Genomic DNA, 16,481 nt, shown 5'->3' with positions numbered 1-16,481 from the left:
GGAGGAACTTGACAAACACTACCTCAGCCAGGTGGTCAAATTAACATTTGATTAATTTTACTGATACTGTGTACCCTTGCTAGAATGTGTGGTAATTACCTCTATGATTTTTTTCATTCCTGAAATCCATAAACTCAGTCTAATAATGAGAGAGAGATGAGACAGTCCTACTTGAGGGACATTTTACAAAATACTTGACCAGTACTCAAAATTCTCATGGTCATTAAAAACAAGAGAAGTCTGACAAACTGACTTTTGAAACCAAAAGAAATCTAAGAATACATGAAAACTGAATGTAGTGCTATGTCGTGGAAGGGTCCTGGAACATAAATAGATATTAGATAAAAACTCAAGAAATCTGAATTACTGTGGATTACTGTGGATTACTATTACTGTGGACTTTAATTAGTAATAATGAATCAACACTGGTTTATTAGTTGTGGCAAGTTTACCATACCAATGTGCCTTGTTAATATGGAAAACTGGGCATTGGCTAACTGGGGATTTTCTATACTATCTTCTCAATTTTTCTGTAAATCTAAAACCATTCTAGAAGGTCGATCCTAAAAAAATAAAGACACTCACAAATGAACATAATGGGTTTTGTTCTTCAATACAATTTAGACTAATTAGGAAAACACTTCTATATAGTATGAATGACTTTTTGATCATTGAAGGCAAACAGAGATATCTCGTGACATATCTGTATGACACAGCCAAACAAATATTTTTAACTATCAAAAGGAAAATATTTGTCATACTGCAACTGTGAAGGACAATGTGAAAACTAAGCTTGTTTTTACAAATTTTACACAGCTGTCTCTAAGGCAAAGTGTTCCGGGCAAGACTCATAACTTTTCAAACTGTTTATAAGTTGAACAAACAAAGCTGCCCAAGTCCATTCACAATTGATTCCTGAGTATCTTCAGTCCTGAAGACCAGCTCTTTCACAAACGCAGTTCATCTTCCACAGCCCGCAAAAGGTGACGTCAGCTGCTTAGGTGGATGTCTAAGTGGGAGGATTCCACAGTGTCTGGCAAAATTCATCCTGGACACTCAAACATTAAATGAACACTGTTTATGGACAATATGGAGAAATGAGAATTCAGTTCAGTGAAGATGATATATACGAAAATAAATTATTTTCTCTGCTTTTGTTCAATCTCCACTCACTTTTATGAAGCTTAGCTCTAATAGTCGCTCAAGAATCAATGGACCTAACTCTAAAAAGATGATTGGATTTTTGTATAGCTCCTTCTATTTTCAAATTTGAAATAGGGCTTAAGCCTGATGATATTATGATTAGAATTTACCTGCCCCCCTACCTCTACCTTATTTCAATAGATCGGAATCTAAATGAGAAATTGTATGTGATTGCATTCTTTCTAGCCAATATCTATTGAACTGTAGAACACCACATATAGGACAGTGGTTATGAATCTGAAGGAGGGCTAAGAGGTTCTGTGTTTATTTAGGAAAAGAACAAACCAATTCTCCATCATTAACTTTTAAATTCCCTCTAGAAATATGGAATTATATTATTCATTAGAAAGGGAAAAAACTTCTACTGCCAAAACTTGGTAAGTCACAAAGTAATGATCTAGTTTGTGCTTTCTCCATGTTTTTTGCCTCTCTCCATACTTCCAGTGTCTAAATTTGTGTAGGAAAGCTGTTGTTGTTGTTGTAGGTAGCTTAAAAAGCACACGTGTAAAATGTAAACATACTTAATTCCATATATTTAAACATCTACCTATCTGTATAGTATATATGTATATGTTGTCATATATAATAAAACAACATATAATGTATATATAACGTATTAATATTGTACATTATAAATAACATTACATAATACTATATATAATATATTAAAATATTTATATACCTGAATAAGTAAGACTCCCATATTTACTATGCTCTCAATAAATTTATATCTTGTTCAAATTGCATCACCTTTTATTTCTTGAAATTAATATTTGTACTAGGATTATAATGTATATTTAGAATGTTCAATGACACATAGAACATTAAGCCTATGAAAACAAAAGTGACCAAGACTCACAAAGATTCATGCAAAAATGGGAAAAAAATGTAAAATAATTTTTTAAAATTTCAAATTAACAGAGGCATACATTTCATTATGAGGTTTAAGGAAACTGTTCAGAAATAATTCTGCCCATGTGCAATTATTGGCTTCACTACTGTGTGGCCTTGGTCAGACTACATAACTACTACTATCTCTAGTCCTCAGTAAAACAGAGGCAATAATATGTATATTCTCTACAATGCTTGAGGATTAAATGTGATAAAGCATGCAGTATGCTCAATCAGACCCTTATGAGGAATCTCATCAAAGGGTGATAAAAGTCAAGGTTATGAATAAATTCTTTTTTATTCTAACCAATTATACTAACAGTTGAAGAATATGTTTGTTTTTACAAAAGCCTAGTGTTATGAAGGCCTAATAGAAGCAATATGTAGGTTAGGATACTAATAAAATTATGGGATCCCTGGGTGGCGCAGCGGTTTAGCGCCTGCCTTTGGCCCAGGGCACGATCCTGGAGACCCGGGATCGAATCCCACATCAGGCTCCCGGTGCATGGAGCCTGCTTCTCCCTCTGCCTGTGTCTCTGCCTCTCTCTTCTCTCTCTCTCTCTCTGTGACTATCATAAAAAAAATAAAATTAAAAACTTAATTAAAAAAAATTAAAAAAAAAGGATACTAATAAAATTACACTTAGCAAAAAAAAATTATTTTCTAACTTCTCTCATTTTCTGTTAAGAATGATATTTTCCCCCATAGGTTGAATGGTTATGAATGAATATATACATATTTAATATGTTCATATACATATATAGTGGCTTTCTTGTTTGGTTTCTTATTCCTTCTCTGTTGCCTCAACCATTGGCTTTATAATGCTTCCTATTTCCTGCATTATTCTAATAGAAAGCTATTTCAACTTCTATAAATTTTTAAATAACGTCAAATACTGAAAGCTCTGTACTGATTATATTAACAATGTAGTAGGTCATAAAATATCAAAGGAAATAGTGCTCACGAACAAGTTAGCAACAAAACCTTTCTCCATATACATTTCATATCCTTAGATGCCTTGGGATTGGGAAAGAGAGCAGAATGAATCTGAAAGTGGAATTGAAAGTGATTGCTTATCTGCTTCTTATGAATTATAAATTATTTCCTTTTAAAATCAGGCATAAAGATGACTTGACTCCATTAATGTGGTAAACTGCAAATAATCAACAAATTTTCAAAGAACTTTGCAAGCCAAAAGTATTTTTGCTTTGATTTGTAATTGTCATTTATTTTACCCTAGGAACTCAAAAGACTAACTCTGTTTTTCTTTTATTTAGCTTTTACATTTTGACATATTTCAAACTTAATGATAAGGTGCAAGAGTAGTACAAAGAATTCTCATATATGCTTCACCTGGAGGCCTCGTGGACATTTTACCAACTGTCAATTGTGTATTTTATAGCAAAAGGATCCAATTCTCAATTATTGCCCTTAGCTTTCGTTTCTCTTCAGTATCCCTCATTTGGTGTGGTTCTGACCTTCCTTGATCTTCATAAATTTAACACTCTTGAACACTAGAGGCCAATTACTTCGTAGAATTTCTCTCAATTTAGATTAGTCTGATGTTTCCTCAAGTATAATTTCTGATTATGCTTTTTCTGGTAGATATATTACAGAAGTGATGCCATATTCTTACTCCTGTGAGGTAGTACATAATATCAAATTGCCCATCAAAGGTTTTTTTTTTATCTCTGATCACTTGAATAATGATTCTAATCTTATCCCAATATGAATGAACTCTTTTCACCTTTGTAATTTTTAAGTATTTTGAACGATCTAATTTGAGGCAACACAAAAATCTAATCCTTATCAAAACCATATTCCCTAGTTTTAGAGTCTCTTGATGATTTTTATTTAAATCAGTTATTAATATGATGGTTGCCACATGGTGATTTTCTCATTATATTATCCTTTCTAAATTCGTTAGTTAACATTCTTTTTTATGGAAGGCATTTCTCTCCCTCTCTTTTCTTTCTTCTTTCTTTTTAAGGAAGGCATTTCTCATCACATTTATTATTTTTTTCCATATTTGACCCTTTACCTAATTGTAATTCCCATTTCAAAGAATGAGAAACCTAGCCTTACTGCTCCAGCTTTGTGAATACTGCTGGCCTTCAGCCCTCAGTCTTCTTGGAAGCTTTCTTCCCTGCAGATTGCTGCCTTGTACACCACCATGCCTCCTTCTTGGGGGCAGCCTGTATCTTATGACTTCTTGGTGTAGGAATATAAAAGTCCTTCTCCCTGCCACATCTGAAGAACCAAATGGCTTCAGTGTCTCTCTTGAGGTAAACTGTGATCTTTGTTGTGGCTGCATCAGAGACAAATTTTCCCTCATGAACTCTGTCTCCACAGGTGTTGATACCAAGGGTATTCCCTCACACACTTCCTGCAGGATAATCTCTCACTCAGAGTATGCTTCCCAGGATTTCCGATCTGCCGCAGAATATGTTTACATTTCAATAATCAATCATTATATCTTATAATATTAAGGAGATATGGAAATAGAATAACATATAAGCAAAGCTACAAAATCTAAAATACATTATCTGCATTTTGTATAATTACTCCATACATTTACAGACTATAGGTGAAATCAGTCCAATATATATTCTTCAATCCAATCTTCTCCTAATGAAATTGACAATTATTGGGCAGCCTGGGTGGCTCAGCGGTTTAGCGCCTGCCTTCGGCCCAGGACGTGATCCTGGAGACCTGGGATCGAGTCCCACAATGGGCATCCTGTATGGAACCTGCTTCTTCTTCTGCTTGTGTCTCTGTCCTCCCCCTCGCCCCCCCCCCCCGTGTCCCTCATGAATAAATAAATAAATAATCTTAAAAAAAAGAAATTGACAATTATTTCATTCAAGAGTTTGGTAAAAAAAGAAAAAGTTGTCTATAGAACACATATTACAATGCACATAGTAATACAAATACTTCCTGAAAAACCAAAAGGGAAGACAGTGGGCATTTTTGAGATTATCTTTCAGTTTATAACTTAATGTTTAACAGTGAGTGTACTGGAGTCAGACTGTCTATGTCTTACACTATCCTAGGCATAAGTATATGACCTTAGGAAGTTACTGAACTATTCTTAGCTTCAATTTCCTTCAGCAGATAACAGTGACTGTCTCTTTAGATTATTCAAATAATTAAATAAAAATAATGCATGCAAAGTGCAGGCAAGAGTTTATGGTAAGTGGCCAGTACAAGTCTAGTATTATTACTTGAAGCAAACCTCACCTCAGGGACATGCATCATGCAGCACAGGTTCTCATGTTACTAGCAGCTCCAGAGGCAGCTGTGAGGTTCTGCCAATATCACTGAACTTGGAGTCTGGAAAATATATTGAGGATTTTGGTTTTTACATTTGCTATGTGATCTTGAGTACCCTTGCTCTAGTTCACTAATCTCAAATGTGTGGGAGATTTTACACATGCAGAATACTGTTATAAGGTTTAATGGATTGGTGCTTGAGAGAGCCTCTAATAACTGACAAGTGGAAAGAAAGAAAAGTGGGCACATATAGCATGATCTTGATATTTCCCTCACAAGGATATTGGTGAATTGTTCAAGTAGCAGTGGTTATGTGCATGTCTTGGTACTCATCTATGTCTTTCACAGAAACTAATCACTTCTGCATTGTCTTCTGACCTTTCCATTACTCACACTAACTCTTGTCATGCTTTACACTGCTTCTATCTATTTTGGTACAACAGTCACAAAAAAGTTTTAATCTCTTTGTCAGGAATCACTCTCAACAGAGTGATTAAAGGCACAATTTCCTAAAAACATTCCAAGGCCTCAGGCTATTTCTATGAGCTGGTTCATAAATCTGTGAAAACATGAAGATGCCATCTTCTTCAAGATGAACATCCTGCTGATGACTTGTACCATATTCTCTGCTGTAGAATGTCTATAAATAAAATTTAATGCCTTCTGTGGCTGAAGTGGGAATTTTATAATCCTCAGTGGCTTTCGGCTGACAAAAAGAAATTTTCTGCTTATATAGGCAGAGAAATGTGTCTTGAAATATTAATCACTATGCTTTGTTTTTTGTGGGTTTTTCTCTGCATTCATAGTCATTCAGCATCTCATAATCACTTAGCATCATCAACACTATCTGCAGAAAAATCAGTGTTATTAGCATAGGCATGAAAAAAATTCCCCACAAACAAACAAATGCCTTTATAGTTCACAGATACACTTTTTTTCTTAAAGATTTTATTTATTTATTTTAGAGAAAAAGAGCAAGAAAGAGCACAAGCAGGGGGAGCAGCAGAGGGAGAGGAAGAGAGATAAGCAGGCTCCCTGCTCAGTAGAGCAGGAAGCCCTACGTGGGGGCTCAATCCCAGGACTCTGGAATCATGGCCCAAGCCAAAGGCAGAAGAAGCCCAACTGACTTGATGCCCCCACTGATATGCTTTTTAGAATTGAAGGATTCTAAAGGGAAATGCTGGAGTAAAGCTGGGGATAGAGTTTGATAATTGATTAAAGAGAGAATTTGGGGAGAAAAACATTTCTATCTGTTCAGTGGGGAGAAGAAGTAAAGGTCACCCAGAAAGGAAGAGAAATTCTGTCCTAGAATGTATCTAGAGGTCATCAAAGTAAAGGGCTGTCCCTGGTGAGTCCTGAAGAGGGTAGTGGAGTATTAATAATGGCTGAGCACCTTATCTTCCCATCTAGAATGAGGAAGTCAAGAGAAGCATACTAGAGTCTGCAGACCATCTTTTCCCAACCTGTGTTGATGAACTCAGAAACCCCATTAGTTGCTTTCTTATCATCCACTGAGAGCCTCTCATGTTGTACCTAAATTGTCTAGCAAAAAGGGAAGTTGTCTTTTCTCGAACTTTCTCTTGAGCCCTTTTTAACTACTTCACATAGACTATTCATGTCTTTTCCATGATTATTCTTACTCTGGTACAGGACAGAAGATCCAAAAAAAGATAGAGTTCTTGTCACCTTAGTTCTTGTCCAAGTGGGGATTAAGGGAAGATCAGTACTAGCCCTTGATTTGGACAGTGAGGAAATCCATTCAGGTTTCAAATATGTAGAATTCTCTCTCTCATTGCTTAGCTTTGACTTCAAAAGTTATGACTATAGAAGTTAAGGTAAAAAAAAAAAAAAAAAAAGTACCTGTGCATTGTTGTAAGAGTTTTTTCTATGCAAAAGTACTTCCTAGGTGGGATGGTGAGGTAAAGAAAATATATGTTTCTAGATAAATGTCCCATAATTGTGGCCTACTTAAGAAAATCGCTTATTAACACACAATACACTTGACCTTAGATCTCCTAATTCCTTATTTTGAAATTGTTTAATTTTTCAGGGGAAGGGAGAGGAGCATGACAAGTTGCAAGATCCTATCCAATTTTAAATTTTCCTTCAATGATTCAGTATGCTGGCTTTTATAGAAACTTATTTGATTTTAAATTATATTTTCATCATATAAACTTAATAACCAAATACCATATATCTGCCTTATTTTAAGGAATCTTGGAATACATAAAATTTGAGTAGCAGTCTGAAAATATATAAAACAATGGAAGCCATTTGTCTTTCTAACCTGATACAAAAGCATTACTTATAGAAACAACACATTGCAATATTGGTGATTATAGCTGCTTTAAATGAACAGCGTGAAGTGTATCCTGTGCAATAATTCTTGATTTAGGCAAAGATTAGAGTGGAATATTTAGTCTGCCCATATGTCCTGAACTGTTCATTTCCTGTTACTTTGCTGGAGGCAGAAGCCAAAAACTTTCAGTTTTCCTGTCTTTATTATACATATGCCGGTTATTGCTATTTAAGCTGACCTGGTTCCTGATGACCACAAGGTGACTTACTATAGCTGTTTTCCCAAAGGACATTAACAGCAACACGTGTTTTAAAGTACATTCAATGTTGTTTTGAGACTTTCAAATAACTTGGGAGCAATCAAATGTAGACTACACACATGTAGCCATAGTTAATGTAAACTTCTTTAGAGAAAAAGGACGTAATTGGTTTCAATGTATAAATTGCTCAGATTTAATTTCTTTATTAAAGTTATATTTCTACAGTGCATTTGGATTTGATACAACTCCTCTCACTCTATATACATTTGAGGGCATGTTACTTAAATGTTTATTTATATCAGCTATGCAACCCATCAAACCATTTTTCAGAGAACTTTCAACAGACTATACACATAGTGTATTGATAACTTCCTTATTTGTATTTGCTAAAAAGAACACCTACGTTCAAATGTATAATGATTAGAACCCAATTTTATATTCAGAGAAGAATTAACTTAGCCTGCATCCACTGTTCAATTATATTTTAGTATATAATGTTTTATTTGATAAAACAAAACAGAATAGTTGGAGATTATTTAAGCATGATAAGTTCTTTCAGAATTTACTGAAGAATTTTATTGCACTTAAAATTTTAACTGCAACTTCTTTTGTATAGATGAGTACTTTTTTGCAGCTATAATGTTACCATTAATTATCAACTGTGTATCAGTATCTGCTCAGCATTATGTTGATCCAAGTTCCTTTTCAGAACACATTTATCCCCTCAAGCCATTTAAAGGGAATTTATTTGAGGGTATAAGAAAGTCTAGGTTGGGTATTCATGAATGACTACCAAGCCACAAAGAAAGCTACTGTCTTCTACATTTGAGAACTGGACAGGGACTTGGGAACCTATTCCTTCAGCTACCAGCTGCAGAATCACAAGGGCATTGCCACAATCCAGAACACCATATAACTGGAAGTCATGGTGATCATCAGCTCCAGACCATGCCACACCTCTGCATCCCTGTCACTAGCTGCAGTTTAAGTCTTGTCATACAGAAAGCCAGTGACTTTATGCAGCATAAATGTCTTCCAATATTGCCACAGTAAAATCAGGTATATCCAGAAGAGCAAATAGCCAAAATTTCCCCAGCAGTGGAAAGATGACCTCTGCTTTACTTCCATCAGATTTTGAGCAAGTGCATAAGGTAGCCAAATATGCATCATATCCAGAATTCAAAGGGTGACTGAGAGGTGCTGTTTTATCTTTGCTTGCAGGGGATCCCTGGGTGGCTCAGTGGTTTAGCTCCTGCCTTTGGTCCAAGGTGTGATCCTGGGGTCCCGGGATTGAGTTCCCGTGTCGGGCTCCTGGCATGGAGCCTGCTTATCCCTCTGCCTGTGTCTCTGCCTCGTGTCCTCTCTCTCTATGTCTATCATAAATTAGTTTTTTAAAAAATCTTAACTTTGCTTGCAAAACAATACACATTAGAAGGAAGTATAGAGAACTCCTACATTGACCACAGATATTTAAGTATATTATCTTATATCCACACGAAAACACCGTGAGTCAAATTACTCCACTTTGTTCATAAGGAAAGTGAAACTAAGAAGTTTAAACGATTTGCATACAACTAAACCTCTATCATTTCCATGACACTGTCTAATTTTACCTCCACCTGACTTCCCCTTTTAAAATGACGGTTATTTTTCCTTTGCTCACCTTAAACAGATAACTTTTGATAGACTGTAGACTTATTAACTGAGGTTCTCCCTTATTTGAACTTACTAAACAGCAATGTAGTGATCAGAATCAAATTTCCCATCTTTTCAAATATTTTTATCTCTTTAGCCTCTTTAAAAAACTGCAGAGTATATCTATTAAAATGTGTTAGGTGAGTGAATAAACTTGTGTCAGTTTTTTATATCGTAAATATAGATAAGTTAAATATTCCATGATTATATCTATGAAACAATAATCATTGGTTTTACTTTATTTTGGAATCCTATTTTTCTTATTCAGTTAGCACATAAAATAAACAACATCTTTATAGTGGTAAAAATAAGAGAAGATCTGTGAGCTTCAAGAGACTGAGGATCCACAAAAGGACAGAAAGGACCATTATAGTAGTTTAAGATATTATAATTTTATCAAATACTTTCTGGAAAGGATAGTGTTTTCTACTTGTCCCTTTATGTAAACATTGACAACAGAAGATATATTTTGCTTGCTCACGTAACGTCATTCCTTACTCCTGCTGTATGTCTTTAGTAAGGTCAGAGGTTGTTTCTTGTTTGTTTGTTTGTTTGTTTTTGTCAGAGGGTTTTCTTAAGGAAAAGTTCAATGAGTCTGATTATAGGGATCAACACTTTGTCCTTCAAAATCTCTCCACAAAGTGCTCAGGAGTAAAGACATCCAAAATTAAGTATGATTATGGGTCCTGTTAGCATTTAAATCTCTTAATGCCTCTTTTCTTTGTACTAGTTTACTACTTTTATCTAGATAAGTCCAATCACTTCTTTAAAATTAATGTTACCAATTTGCTATGAGTTTTTTTTATTGACTTTTCAAAGCAGATAGAATAAGCAGGGCCATGTATTTATTTTAACTTTTTGTGGATTAAGTAGATTACATGGATCCGGGAAAAAAAAAATAAGACAAACAGAAAAAGTGAAAGTAATTATGACAGAATGAAATATATAAACCTAAAAATATACAGCAATAGTTCCATTAGGTAATATATGGTAACAGTTTTACCAGCTACTTGTTTTACATTAACTACTTTCCCTAATTGGAAATAATAACAGACTATAATATACGGACACATCTCAAGATGGCACTTTTGCTTGTTTTGTATAGTTTGCTATGAAAGTGTTTTCTTAAATTCTTGCAGATCTTTTAAACCACATTTTTTTTACTATGTCTTCTTTTCATCTCTATAAAAATTGGTATTTGTTTATTCTCCCATAGGTAAAATTCAAGTGTTAAGAAGTAAATATAACATTGATGAGGAAACTCCTAAACAGCAAGATTAAAATAATAATTTTAATAATAGCCATGTGCTGCTTATGGTACCAATGTTGAATAGGATCTCAATGGTAGCTCTTTGATATCTTTTGATTACCCATATTTTACTTCATCCCCTATAAGCAGCAATATATCCTTTGGTAATTCTCTCCTCCATTTAGGTAGGATGATAAATCCCTCTATTATGGATGCCAAAGGGCCAGTGTTCTTGCACTAGAGACAGAGCCGGATGTTGATCCATAACTAGTTCAGCCATCAGAATACTCTCTTTTGGGCTTTGAATTTTGAGCAACTGGCCCACTAAGTAATATTTAGATTTCTTGCTTTCTTGCTTTCTTTTTCCTTCCTTTCACCTCTCCTCCCTTCCCTCCCACCTTCCTTCCTCCTTCTTTCCCTCTCTTTCTTTCCCTTTCTTTATTTTTGCTAATCTCTTGCATTCTTTCCTTCGTGATGGAGGCTTATCAAGATTTTCCTACTAGGAAACCATGCTGAATACTCCAAAATGCTCTTTGCTTAGTCCTGTTTCTTGCTGATTTCTACACTTGCTCTTGTGGTCTTTGACTGAATTTTTTAGAACTCTGATCATCTTTTTTGTTTTTATTTTTGCTTTTCCCAAGAAGTTAGTCAAAGTCGGCTTAAACTTACAACCAATGAACTCTAAATGAATCAGAAATGAGTGTGAGAGAATGGAATATTAGCCACAGATCCTCAGGGAATATACAATATTTGAAATTACCTCTTCAATAAATGGTGAAAGGAAACATGTTTTATTCATTTTCTAGAATGGAAAGTGACAGCATAAAGTGCAGTGATAAAATAATTAATATACTATTTACTGGAACCTTAAGCTCTGCCACCATAGAAAGTTATAAAGAATATTAGGGATCAGAAGACCACAAGATAAGGTAGCTACTGATCATAGGCAGTGGTGAATAACTTAAAGCAGATCCAGAGAAGTCCCTAAGGGCAAAGACAAAGGGGTAATTTCTGTGAATGTGTTAAAAATGTCTCAAGACTTGTAGTAGAGCTGGGATTGATGAAAATCTGGTTGGTTATTATCATATGGGTTTATATATTATAGCACTTAGTTAAATTTTTAGCCTACTAAATTATAGCTTTGATTTAAAAAGTAAAATAATAATAATTTGAATAATTCAAAGAGGACATCTTTGAAAACTCAAAAGGATAGAAATAACACAATTTTTAAATCCTTCTAGAGGCACTCACCAATAAATTTCTCTGGAATGGAGTGAGAGAGGTAGAGAATAATGTGAGAAAATAATGTGACAGAGATAATGAGGGCAATATCTTAACAGCCTTATGAGTAATTGCAAATAATTTGATTTTTACTTTGAATAAGATTATTCTGAGCAGAGAAATGACATTACTGATTTATTCTGTAGTACTATCCCTATTGTTTCACACATTGGAAGGATAGGCTGGAAATAAGCATACAATTTAGGGGATTGTTAAATAATTCATAGAAAGAGATATAGTGGTTTGAATCATGATGATGGCAATGGAAGTCATGAAAATGGTTATATCAGAATATATTTTATTTTGTTTTATTTTTTCAGAATATATTTTAGAGGGGGAACTGTAGTGGATGAACTTCTGCTAGTGCATATAAGTGGAATTATGTGGTTTCATGTTGGGCTTGCTAATTTTGTAATGCTCATAGACAATCACACGATCATGCCAAGTAGGCAGTTGGATATGACAGCCAGAAATTCAGTTAAAAGATTCAAGATGGAAATATAAATATAGAAGTCATTAATATATAGATAATTTGATACAAATGATGAAATACTATGGGACTAAGTCTCCACATCTATAAACACACAGTTTTTCAGTTACGTAAGAGACATGCTTCATCTGCATGATGTAGAAAACCCTCCATGGTAGTCAGATACCAGTTTTTTTTTTTTTTTTTTTTTTTTTTTTACTTCAAATAACAGGAAGTCTCCAGTTAGGGCATGCCAAACCAGATTTGGCAGCTTGAGAAAATCTCAACAACCTAGACTCCTTGCCTCACAAAAGTTATTCCTTATCATGTAACATTGGCCCTCATGGTTGTAAGATATTCACTTCTGTTCCAAACTTTTATTGAATTCCAGTCAAGAGAAGAATTGTAGAACCAAATTCAAAAAAAGCACTTAAAAAAATACCCACCAGACTTTGATAAACCCCATTAACTAAAAATATATTATTTGGCCACCTGTATTTATTTTTTTTTCTTTTTTATATGTATAGCTTTTATTGGAGTTTGATTTGCCAACATATAGTATAACACCCAGTGCTCATCCCATCAAGTGCCCTCCTCAGTGGCTGTCACCCAGTAACTCTATCCCCCTGCCCACCACCCCTTCTACTACCCCTTGATCGTTTCCCAGAGTTAGGAGTCACCTGTATTTATAAGAGAAACTAGAAAATGTAGTAATTTAGCAGGAGTTCATATATTGAAGAAAGGGAAATGTGACTAGATATTGAATGAACAACTACCACAAGCCACAGTTGTGATTTTAGTAGTGAGTGAGAAGTCATGATTCCCTGGTAATAAGAATCGAATTCATCTGGAATAGAGTTTCCATTGTGCACTAAATGCATTAAGTGCACATTCATACATAATGTACATATCCCTCACTGATACTGGGAGATATTCTAGATGGCATTCTTTTTAAAAAACATATTCATTCCTCAAGCATATGGAAGCATCAGATATGTTAAGAGCCATTAAATTAGATGCTTTCAAAAGTTTAAGATAGTGCAGATTAAAAAAACAAAAGAATACGTTGTATGATATAGAGCAAATAAATCACTTTTTAGACATTTCAGTGTAATGAATGCCCCAAAGAACCAATTTCTACCTGTTGTTAAACAGCTCTTGTGTTCCATCCCTGATGTTCTTGCTGGAAGCACATTTTCACATTGTCATTATGTGCTCTGTGATTATATGATGTACATCCCATACAGCTGCAGGAAGATTTCTCAACCTGGTATTAGAAAAGGCAACACCCTGGTTCTTAGAAAAGAGAAAAACAAATCAAAGCATCTATTCTTCTTCCAAATTACATAATCTTTTTGAACTTGCTTCCTTACAACACTCACACGCAAATGCACAAATGCACACGCAAGCTTGAACCATCTTTAGATTCCTAAGAGAGGGATTATCATAATCATAAAGGAAAATGCACCTTGTAGAAACTTGCAGTGATGGACCAAAAGAAAGAATATTGTATTTTTCTAGTAGATTTTCTTCTCACCAACAACTCATCCAACAACCTGCTTCTCAAAGAAGATATGAAGTTTAACTAGTTAAGAAAAAGGAAAAGAATGGAAAACTCCTTTCCAACATATAGGGTTATGATATTCTGAGTTTTAAAATGGTAACGAAGGAGCTTCCCATATTCAACAGAATATTTGTTGAATACCTATTTTGTGCTAGACACTATAGATATAGTAGCCCTGTTGTAATATTGAAATAATACAATTTCTAAAATATCATACTTTTCAGAATGGATACTGACAGGTCTTTGAAATCCCAAAGAAATTTTTTCATGACACAATATATTTTTCTATTATTTTTAATATACTTAATTTTGGGGGGAAGCCCTTCAGTATTTTTTGTATTCCTAGTGAAATTTATAGTAGAAATTACAGTTAATAAAAATAACGATACTTTATTAGATTTTACTCTATAGCAGTATTTATATTATTCATTTCAACCTCCTACCAACACTAAAGACAGACGTTGTGTCCATTTACAAATTTGGAAACTCTTAGAAAAATGAAAAAATTGGTTTTTGATCATAGAGCAGGTGACACATCTTGGATTTTAAAAACAAACACACACGACATTCTTATTAAAGTTCTGGCTCTTGAATACCTCACTTCTGTTCTCACACCTAATTTTTACCGTATTTATTCATTGTCTTGTTATATTTCGTTTCTCCACCAACTGGCTTAATTTCTGCTATCACAGATCCTTAGTTCATTATGTTGACATACTGTGTGCTAAAATGGTTCCAAGTGCAATGAAAAACAATGCTCAGGATAAAAGTTACCAAAGCTCAGGGGTTACCTTCTCAGGAGAGGAAGCAGACATGTATAAAGACATTTCTGATAGGATTCCTTAAGTCGCTTCTTGACTTGTTTCTTCCTCTCTTCTGTCCTAAACACTCATCCTCATTTTCCTAAGCAGGTTCAAATTCTGTTTTCTAGGTCCGTGCAGACACTTTGAAGTCTAAATGATTGGTCAAATCATTTTTTTCACTACTAAAACATATTTTATAACTATCAGATAACTCAAGTCCCGTGTTTATATATATGAAACATCACCATAATAATAGAGTTAAATATACCTTTTAGTGCTATGTCAATTATTTGTACATTTGCTAAAAATTAGTCTTGCAGACATATTTCACTTATTTTTTTCCCTATGACCCTAGATGAAGACACTGTTCACCAAAATCTCTCTTGAAGCATCACTTCTTTTTATCCTCTTCTTATTTTCTTTCTAATCATTAAAATATTTTCTTCAAATTTTAACTAGATTTTGATAAAACAGTTTAACTGTACAAAAAATTATTTTCTTATTCTATCTTCTTTCTCTTTATCTACTTTTCCCAGCTTTTTAAGTGCTAGTATAAAATAATTTTTCTTCAAAGTTCAATATAATAAAAGACCTCTAAGTGCTTTTTAGTATTTTCTTTTTTGCACATCCTTGGAAATTGCTTACAATCAAAATGTTTTGCAGTTGACTTGTTAATATATTTTTTCTTCCTCTTTCTAACATTTTCTTTCAGTGCCACAAAAGTTATATTTTATTTTATTTTATTTTTTAAAAGTTATATTTTAAAAGACACCCCATTACTTCTAAATACATGTCAAAACCCTTCTGCAGCTTTTTATAAAGGCAAAATTAAAAGAAATAGGGATCTTAAAATCTATCCCTGGCCTAATGATTTTATTTTGCAGATGAAAACATGAGAGATAAAATAATTTATTCCTGTTTACATAGTTTTTTTCATGGCAGAACTGGGACTGAAAATAACTTCTGAATTTTCTTATATAACATTTATGACTCCACCTCCCTACTTACCTGTTGTATCATCTCCCCAACATGCAAAATGAAGGAAAAGAAAAGCTGAAGAGTTCTCCCATAGAGTTGTTAGATTTCCATCTCACTGACAGTATTTTAGAATGTAGTACTGCTGGCTCTGCACTTAAGTTCTCTTGGGAGAAGCTCCAGTCAACCAAACATGGAATGAAAAATAAGAAAAGAGAATAAATAACCTCTCTGCCACTTTTGATAACATTTTAAAACAATGCTGAGCTTAAATAAATGTTATGGTGCAACTTTTGAGACTTAGGACTTCACTTAGAGAGCTTAGAGGAAATATATATATATATAAAATATATTTATATTTATAAAATATATATATATTTCATTATATGACTATATAACTATATAACTATATATGTACATATCTTAGGCTTTGTTAAAATCCATAACCATATCCTCATCACCTTTGAATAATTTTTCTTTTTATACTAATGTGTCTAAATTTACTATAACTTACTCTCAA

General features: G+C 33.9%; 1 long non-coding RNA gene across 1 annotated transcript; it reads right to left on the bottom strand.

The window, feature by feature from the left end:
* Positions 1-604: 604 nt before the first annotated feature.
* Positions 605-16,218, bottom strand: LOC111091786. Its single transcript, XR_005376053.1, has 4 exons — positions 15,995-16,218; positions 13,761-13,886; positions 5,335-5,427; positions 605-1,074 (listed from the first exon to the last, which is right to left on the bottom strand). It is a non-coding gene; the product is annotated as an uncharacterized LOC111091786 (long non-coding RNA).
* Positions 16,219-16,481: the final 263 nt, after the last annotated feature.

Source organism: Canis lupus, chromosome 22, assembly GCF_011100685.1.
Source record: "Canis lupus familiaris isolate Mischka breed German Shepherd chromosome 22, alternate assembly UU_Cfam_GSD_1.0, whole genome shotgun sequence".
Taxonomy (NCBI): domain Eukaryota; kingdom Metazoa; phylum Chordata; class Mammalia; order Carnivora; family Canidae; genus Canis; species Canis lupus.
The sequence above is the reverse complement of the archived record's forward strand: the minus strand, read 5'-3'. Positions and strand labels throughout refer to the sequence as shown.